The 7,326-nt window shown below is 39.5% G+C and overlaps 1 pseudogene; it reads right to left on the bottom strand.

Moving 5' to 3' along the window:
* Nucleotides 1–1,668: 1,668 nt before the first annotated feature.
* LOC126493433 (zinc finger protein 120-like) overlaps nucleotides 1,669–7,326 on the bottom strand; it is a 12,587-nt pseudogene continuing 6,929 nt past the window's right edge.

Below are 7,326 nucleotides of genomic sequence, written 5' to 3'. Positions count from 1 at the left end.
CCACCTGGGAACATTGGCCCCTTACTCTCCTTGGCCCACCTCTCCTCCCATTCGGGAGAGCAACCACTTACTCACCATGGTACAGCTGCCTAGCTGACAAACTTTATCCCCACAAGGGATCACAAGGCGTAATGCTTGAGAGAGACTGAGATTTCTTCAGGAAGCACTAAAAGGGAAGCCTGGCTACCGGAAGAACCCTCCCATTTGACTGTTGGAGGCTCTGATTGGCTAGTGAGGTCTGAGTGACAGAACCAGGTGAGCAGAAGGAACACAGCACAGCGTTCCCAGCACTGGCTGTTAATCTACAGAAAGACAAATACCAGATTGGCTGGAGATCTAAGTCAAATTCAACAGCAAGTCTCTTGCTAATGTAAATCAATGGGTTTGGTTTTCAAAGGAAGTATACAAATTCAGAAAGAGGCTAATCAGACAATGTTGCACAAGAAGAACTTTGGGTAAACCAAGAACATTATAAACAAAGTCCACAGTGGTGTTGGAACTGATAACCACAGTTTTCACCCTTCTGTGAAAAGTCTTGGGTGAGGATCTGAAACAAGCCTTTTCCAAAGGCCCGGTCCCCACATCTTTACCCGCTCTCCCAAGCATATTCCCCAAATTAGAGACAGTGCTCTGTTGTTGCTCTATACATCAGGGCCTTAGAGAAACCTCCCAAAGCCTAGGCAGGTTGCCAAAGTCAGAGAGGCCTAGTTTCAAGTATTTTCTAGAAGTTCTGCACTAAGCATTTGACATTTAGGTGTAAGGTCCATTTGGAGTATGATACATGGCATTACTACTGAAAGACCACCAGTGCTGGGGAGACTCACTCAAGTCTTGGGATAACACGACCCCCCCCCCCCCAGTAACTCACGAGGGACTGTCCTTGCTGCAATCACAGGAGGCTTTAATCGATGAGATGGGAACCAGTGCACTGAGGCCGAGACTGATAACCCACGCAGGGGAAGAGTTCAACCCTGAGTGACCGGGAGAAGGAGTTTTTAAGGGAAGAAACCACAGCCCAGTAATCCAAAAGGGTCATAGAAAATTTCGAAAATCCAGTGATGGTCACAAGGGGGCAACTCCCTGCCTCTTAAGATCACTTCCAAGATTACAATCTAACTTTATCTTCAGCTAGTTCCTGAAACACAGTCACTGAACTGGCGAATACTAGATTCCTGATTCTTCTCTTCCTGTTTAGATTTTTGGCTATTTTCTTCCTGCTGGGAGGGTCTGGATTAATCCAGGTATTTCACTACTATAACCATGCTTTTGGGTTTTAATGTATGTAGTTGATACCAAGAAACAGCAAATACATAACAAAATATCATGGAATTGATCCAGTCCAACACAACTAAGAAATCCCTCTTAAAACTGTGATGCTCCAGCTTACTCTAGATAGTTACACAGGCAGACTCTCTATCCTTTCTGTGGGTAAGTATCTCATTTGCTTTTTTCACTACAGACATGTATACACAAAAGTTAAATAAACATTTACATCTTTGCATCCAAATCTCTAATAGTCCTGATTAACATACTACTTGTCTTTGGGTGTATTTCAGAGGCAGCCCTCCCTCAGCTAAATTCTATATTGTGTGGCTTACTCTCTAAGGATTGGTCAGTCCTTTATATCACCAATTCTACTCTTCTACTTTGCGACTGAGTAGTGGAGTACTACACAGTACATGAGATGCCGCTCTCTCCAGTATGGGTTCTTTTATGATTTCAGAGAATATTGTGACATGCAAAGGCTTTACCATATTGATTATATTCATAGGGTTTCTCTCCAGCATGTGTTTTTTTTTTCATGTGCTTGGAGACTACTGCGACATACAAAGGCTTTACAACACTGAATACATTCATAGGGCTTTTCTCCACTATGGTTTCTTTCATGCGTTGGGAGATGACTCTGACACACAAAAGCTTTACCACACTGATTACATTCATAGGGTTTCCCTCCAGTATGGCTTCTTTCATGCAATTGGAGACTACTGTGATATGTAAAGGCTTTACCACACTGATTACATTCATAGGCTTTCTCTCCAGTATGGGTGTTTTTATGTTTTCAGAGATAACTCTGAGACACAAAGGCTTTACCACACTGATTACATTCATAGGGTTTCTCTCCAGTATGAGTTCTTTCATAACTTTGAAGATGACTGTGCTGTGTGAAGGCTTTACCACAGTGATTACATTCATAGGGTTTCTCTCCAGTATGGGTTCTTTTATGTTTTCGGAGACTACTGTGGTATGTAAAGGCTTTACTACACTGATTACATTCATAGGGTTTCTCTCCAGTATGGGTTCTTTCATAACTTTGAAGATGACTGTGAAAAGTGAAGGCTTTACCACACTGATTATATTCATAGGGTTTCTCTCCAGTATGGGTTCTTTCATGTGTTTGGAGGCTACTGTGATACACAAATGTTTTACCATACTGATTACATTCATAGGGTTTCTCTCCAGTATGAGTTCTTTCGTGACTTCGTAGATGTGCTGTGCAAAGGCTTTACCACATTGATTACATTCATAGGGCTTCTCTCCAGCATGGGTTCTTTTATGTTTTTGGAAACTACTGTGACATGCAAAGGCTTTACCACACTGATTACATTCATAGGGTTTCTCTCCAATATGTGTTCTTTTATGCATTTGAAGAGTACAGTGATGTCCAAAGGTTTCAGAACATTGATTACATTCATAGGGCTTCTCTCCAGTGTATGTTCTTTTATGCATTTGAAGGTGACTGTGATATGAAAAAGCTTTACCACACTCATTTCCTTCATAGGGTTTCAATCTAGTATGTGTTTTTTCATGCCTGTAAAGATGACAGTCACATGCAAAGGCTTTAACACATTGAGTATATACAGAAGTTTTCTCTCTAGTTTGACTTTTTTCATGCCAACAATGAACAGTTTTCACCTTATTTGAAACATTAAAGATAATTCTGCCTTACCTATAGTAGTGAGGTTTCTGTAGGTTTCCACCATCACATCTTTGTAGAGATTCTTCTGGGAAGGATCCAGCAAAGTCCATTCTTCCCAAGTGAAGTCGACATGCATGTCATCATAGGTCAATGCATTCTAAAATAGCCCATACATGTGTACAACAGAAAGTATGATTTTGACAACACTATAAATGTATACTTCTTTGACAGTATAGTCATATAATTCTGGTGCTCCCCATACTTATTCCATAACATAGACACCATAATTTAATCACCAAATCACTTTAATTAATACAGTTTCTGTGTGATTATTTTCAGGCTGAGCAACTAGAGCTAACAAGCAGCTTCCCACAACAAACTGGTGCCCACATTGCCAACTAAAATCCACTTAAAATCTTAGAGAGTTTGGAAAGGAATTCTAGACACTAAAAAATGAAGTTGAGCCACATTTATTTCCCCAAATGGGCTCTGCTTACTGGTGACATGCTTAGGCCCCTTTAAGAGAGGTTTCCCTGAGTTAGAGGTAGCAGAAAAAAAGCTGCACCATTTTGAAATGCCAGTTTTCTGGGCCATGCTGCCAGCGTGAACTCTGACTCTTTCTGGATGACTGGCTATGGGGTCTGTGAGCAGATTGATAATGGCAACTTAGACTCCGTGTACACCTGAAAATGGGGCAATGGGCATTGCTCTCAGAGGCAGCAAAAATGCCTCTGCCATGTTGGACTGTGTGGGATAAGCATTTAGGCAATATTTGCTCTACCAATGGCACATCTTAAGTTCATAAGAAGGACTTCCCATTTTAAGAAGTGTTCCTGAACAGTACAGAATTACAGATACACAATAGGAGAGATTCATACATAAAAGACCTCTAAATGAGACACAGTGTGTTTAAAAAATGTACATAGGCCTGGGAGAGAGAAGAAAAATAATATAGAGAGTTATAAAAAAAAGAAGTAAATGGTTTATAAAAAAATTAAATAAAGTTTTAAAGAGAGTACAGACAGTCATAAATTAAAGGAGGAAAGATAACAAAATAAATATTTAAAAAGTAATAGAATAAAAACAAATAAGCCACATAAAGATGGACTATATACAGAGTATCTGGATTATGAATATTACTGTGTTTTCTTTGAATTTTTTGACTATAAAGCAGCTAAGTAACCAACATATATACTTTAAAGTAAACATATCTTCAGAATTTGGGTCTAAGGATTAGTTACTTTGGAAAAAAGGTTCTTCTTTTGTTTCCACAGAGGATGAGAACCTGTGGAATCCTTCCAGACTAATGTGGTTGGCCTATTAGCTCAGGCTTCTTATTAACTAATTCTTACATCTTAGATTAGTACGTAATTCTTGTCTGTGCTAGCCACATGGCTTGGTACCTTTTAACAGTGAGGTATTCTCATCTTGTTTCCACTGTGTCTGGGTGACAACTGCAGACTGAGCCTTTCCTCTTCCCAGAATTCTCCTGTTCTGGTCATCCCACCTATCCTTCCTGCCTGGTTACTGGTCAATCAGCATTTTATTAAACCAATACAAATGACAAATCTTTACAAGGTACAAGACCATTGTCCCCCAGCAAGTAGCATATTGTAAAAATCAGAAAACAAGTTACATCTTTCCAACATACAATGGTACAGAATACCATTTACACTACAAAATAGAGAAATGGAGACATTGTGAGGGAAGATTGAACCAAGGCAAGACTGAAGCATAGCAGGTCAAACATCAAATCCTGTAGCTCTGTTTCAAAGGGCTTAGATGGCCCTCATCTTCTCATACATCTCTCTCTCTTCAGTTACATTCCACTTCCTATATTCAGTTAGTTCTCCATAGAAGATGCCTTACAGTTTAGGGATCTCAATATCTTGTGGTATCAAAATGCAGCCTAGGCTGTATCAAAATACAACCCTGGCTGTTGTGGAATATTATTGTAAGATGAGTTATATTTATTTATGTTGTGAAACAATTGTTTCAATGGTGCAAATATGAGTTGCATTTGTTTAATTCTGTGAAGCTGTGATACTGGGCTGGTCTAAAATACTTGTTTGGCCTAATGAAAGTCAATAGCTTGGTAGGAAAGAATAAGATGGGCTGGCAGGCAGAGAGAATAAATGAGGGAAGAAATCTTGGAGGGAAAAAGGAAGGATGACCAAAAAAAGAAGAGGAAGGCATGGGCCAGCCACTCAGCTACACAGCAAGCAACAGAGTAAGAAGTTAAAAAAATGTATACAGAATAGAGAAAGATAAAAGCCCAGAGGCAAAAGGTAGATGGAACAATTAGTTAAGAAAAGCTGGCTACAAACAAGACAACCGAAGACTAGGAATTTATAAGCCTCAGTGTATGCCATTTTTTTGAGAACTGGGTGGCAGGCCCCCCAAAGAGTAAAAACAACAAAAGATATAAGTTTCATCCTCACAGCTTCATGAAATGAACTCTCACAATCTCTTCACTGGGTTTCTGACACTGCCAAACATGGATGCCAGTAACAATGCTGAGTTGTAACCAAAAACTAAGAACCCATTACCTTGAATTTTGATTCTTTCTTGTTTCCAGGACAAGCATATGATGAGTGATCCTGAAAAGTTTAACTTCTTAATTGACAGATACTACACACTTGGACCACAGGTGTAGCAGGTTTTGTATGAAGTTGCTTCCTAGGACTAGGAATTACTTTGCTTACTCCTTACATAAATTGAAGATTTATGTGGATGGAGTCTTACTCTTGAAGCACCTTACTAGACTTCCATTCCATGACAAGGGCCTTGTCTATAATAGTAATAAACTCCTTGAAAATCCCTGCTTCCTTCAGTAATTGGCTGCCACCTGAAACTATCTTTCCATTTTCATTTATTTAAGCCCCCAATTTTTTTTTACTGTAGACCTAAATGAATAATCAGGAATGAACATCCAACTGATCCAAAAAGATTTTAAAGCCAAAAATAGCACACAAATGACCTCTAACTTAATCTATTATGGAGTCTACCATTTCCAACTGAAATCCTATGATCTCAATCTCTACTTTCTGGCATTCCTCTTAACATTTCAATCATCCTGGTCATACAAGAGCAGTAAATTTAGAGATACTAGGCAGAGTCTAAGAGATGCCATGTAGCTGCCAAAGCAGGAAGACACTCCAGAACCTTATCAGTAGGCTACAGCCTTGTGGCCATACAGAGATTCATAGACATGGGTTAAGATGAAAGAGGTAGCTGGTGTAGGAGGTCCTTCTGTATTTTGTGTTGCTTTCATTGGTTGAATAAAGAAACTGTCTTGGCCTTTTGATAAGGCAGTACTTAGATAGATGGAGAGAACAAAACTGAATTATGGGAGGAAGAAGGCAGAGAAAGGGAGCCACCATGAAGCCTCCAGGTCAGACATGCTGAATCCTTCCTGGTAAGCCATGACCTCATGGTTTTAAACAGATTACTAGAAATGGGTTGAATAAAGATGTGAGAGTTAGCCAATAAGAGGCTAGAACTAATGGGCCAGGCAGTGTTTAAATGAATACAGTTTCTGGGTAATTATTTTGGAGGTGAAACTAGCCGGGCAGACAGGGCGATAAGCCTGCTCCTCCTTAATGCAGCTAGTTAATAAGAAGCCTGAGCTTCAAGTCCAAATGGATCAAAGACCTCAACATAAACATAGCCACACTGAACCTTATAGTGGGAAGTACGCTTGAATGCATTGGCACAGGGAACCACTTCCTAAATATAATCCCAGAAGCACAGACACTGAGAGAAACAATTAATAAATGGGACTTCCAGAAACTGGAAAGCTTCTACAAAGCAAAGGACATGGTCAACAAGACAAAGTGACAACTCACAGAATGGGAAAAGATCTTCAATAACCCCATATCAGACAGAGGTTTGATCTCCAAAATATACAAAGAACTCAAAAATTGGACACCAAAAGATCACATAATCCAATAAAAAAAAATGGAGTACAGACCTAAACAGAGAACTCTCAACAGAGGAATCTCAAATGGCTGAAAGACACTTAAGGAAATGTTCAACATCCTTAGTCATCAGAGAAAAGCAAATCAAAATAACTCTGAGATTCCATCTTACACCTGTAAGAATGGCCAAGATCAAAAACACTAATAGGTGGTGAAAAGAGAACACTTCTGCATTGCTGGTGGGAATGCAAGCTGTTACAACCCCTTTGGATGTCAGTGTGGCGGTTTCTAAGAAAATTAGGAAACAACCTTACTCAAGACCCAATAATTCCACTTTTAGGTATATATTCAAAGGATGCTCATTCAATCATGCCACAAGGACATGTGCTCAACTATGTTCATAGCAGCTTTGTTTGTCATAGCAAGAACCTGGAAACAACCTAAATGCCCCTCTATCAAAGGATGGATTTTTAAAAATGTGGTACATTT

The sequence above is a fragment of the Alexandromys fortis genome, unplaced genomic scaffold (assembly GCF_014885135.2).
Source record: "Alexandromys fortis isolate MF-2015 unplaced genomic scaffold, M_Fortis_MF-2015_v1.1 scaffold_349, whole genome shotgun sequence".
NCBI classification, from domain to species: domain Eukaryota; kingdom Metazoa; phylum Chordata; class Mammalia; order Rodentia; family Cricetidae; genus Alexandromys; species Alexandromys fortis.
This window is presented reverse-complemented; position numbering and strand designations above follow the sequence as displayed.